This window comes from Mercenaria mercenaria, chromosome 5, assembly GCF_021730395.1.
Source record: "Mercenaria mercenaria strain notata chromosome 5, MADL_Memer_1, whole genome shotgun sequence".
In the NCBI taxonomy this organism is placed as follows: Eukaryota; Metazoa; Mollusca; class Bivalvia; order Venerida; family Veneridae; genus Mercenaria; species Mercenaria mercenaria.
In genome coordinates, this window is record NC_069365.1 from 64,692,886 (window position 1) to 64,695,440 (window position 2,555).

A 2,555-nucleotide genomic window follows, 5' to 3' on the forward strand; every position below is an offset into this window, starting at 1 on the left:
AATCATCTGATCCTATTTCCTAGACTGTCTAATTATAAATACCTGATGACCCCAAGTAATATGATGTCACTTGACTGTGACCTTGACCTACAGACCTATTTTCCTGTTTTTTTAAGATATAGCCTTGAAATTCCGATGACATACACAGTTTTGCACACTAATCGTAAAACTGAATTTCATTGAACATGAATGGACCTACTGACTTTCTTAATATTTTATCATCAGTTTGATATTTAAAACATGTAGCTCATATTACTCAGGTGAGCGATCCAGGATCATCATGACCCTCTTGTTAGGGTAATTTGATCAAAGGTCAAAGTCACACGGGCCATTTGTCTGTTACACTTCATTTCCAATCAATAACTGGAGAACCATTTGACGTAGAACCTTCAAACTTCATAGGATGGCAGGGCTTATGGAGTAGATGGCCCCTATTGTTTTTGGTGTCACTCCATCAAAGGTCAAGGTCACAGAGGCCTGAACATGGAAAACCATTTCCGATCAATAACTGAAGAACCACTTGACCCAGTATGTTGAAACTTCATAGGATGATTGGACATGCAGAGTGGATGACCCCTATTGATTTTTGGGTCACTCTATTAAAGGTCAAGGTCACAGAGGCCTGAACATGAAAAACAATTTCCGATCAATAACTTGAGAACCAGTTGACCCACAATGTTGAAACTTCATAGGATGATTGGACATGCAGAGTAGATGACCCCTATTGATTTTGGGGTCACTCTATTAAAGGTCAAGGTCACAGGGGCCAGAACATGGAAATCCATTTCCAATATGTACCTCGAGAACCATTTGAACTAGAACCTTCAAACTTCATAGGGTGATAGTAGATGACCCCCTATTGTTTTTAGGGTCACTCCATCAAAGGTCAAGGTCACAGGGGTCATCTATCTGTCACATTTCATTTTCGATCAATAACTGGAGAACCATTTGACCCAGAACCTTCAAACTTCATAAGGTGATAGGGCTTACAGAGTAGATGACCCCTTTAATTTTTAAGATCAACGGTCAAGGTCACAATAGTGACTTCTTGCCTATATAACTATGCATTGGGGGAGCCATGCGCTTTTCTACAAAAGCATCTTCTAGTTTATATTTATTTTAACATAAAAATAACATTAATTTTCTAGATTAAATATTTTAATAATTTTTAATATATACAGTATAAATAAATTAGCATATTACTGCACTTTCTTTACTTTGTGTCTTCTTAACTTGTAAACAGGCATCCCAGTTTTCATTGCATTTGCCTTTCATTTAGATAGAAATCAATTTTTTGTTTTTCAAAAAGTAAAATATTTTCATACCTAGTTTATTTTGATTAATGCAGTGTCTAATACATGTATTGCCTGCAACTATTCAACTTTATACTGAACTCCAAAAGAGAACCAATAACTAACAGACCAGCAACTGTCCTTAACAGGAGCGATGCACTACCTGTACAGTTATATACTGGGAGATAAAGTCATTTCATTTAAATGTCACCATTCCTAATTAAAACTGAAGATCTTTTTTTTAATATCATAAAATTAAAATTTCAGCTCAAATAGCGGATCTGTATTTATTTCATTGGATTTTTTTGCATGCAAGACAGGATTTTTGTGTTTGCCTGTGACCCAAGGGTGTAAGATGACTCGTGCTGTTATCTATGTTATCTATGAGTGCCAGACTGTCACAAAATATGCCTGTCATCAAACTTGAAATTATTTAAGGGGCATAATCCAAGAGTGCCTGAGGCGATTTGGCTGGATATCGAACTTGGTTGAGATATTATGCCCCAAACAATGTCAGCAAGTTTGGTGAAGATCGGATGAAAACTGTTTGACTTCGGGAGTGGAGAAGGCTAAATTTGCTGTTTTTCGATTAATTCAAGGGCCATAATCCAAGAGTGTCTGGGGCGATTTGGCTGGTTATCGAACTTGGCCTGAGATAGTTTGCCCACAAACAATGTCAGCAAGTTGGTGAAGATCCGATAAAAACTGTTCGACTTAGAGTGGACATGGCTAAATTGGCTACTTTTCGAGTAATTCAAGGGCCATACTCCCAAGAGTGCCTGGGGCGATTTGGCTGGTTATCGAACTTGGCCAAGATATTATGCCCACAAACATTGTCAGCAAGTTTGGTGAAGATCGGATGAAAACTGTTCGACTTAGAGAGCGGAAATGCTTTGGACGCGGCCCAATTGCCCACCGCCTGCCACGGGTGTTCACATTATATGCCCCGCTGTTTCAGAGACGGGTGTATAAAAAGTGCATAAAAGAAATGCATTCATTTTATCTTATTTCTTTTGTTATTTGAAGAATATGGTATGCAAGAAAAAGTATGGATCCACACCTTCATCCAATTAAGATTCTTCTATTCTGATGTCATACAATATGCATGTAAAGGACCACTTCACAGTCAGATTCAGGTCTTCCAAGCAATAATCCAATTAGCATACGGGATAAAATATTTATCAATGACTTAATAGGTGGGATTTTTTGCAAGGGGAAATACATGTTATTTTTTTTTTAAAAACATGTTAAAAAAAGATGAAG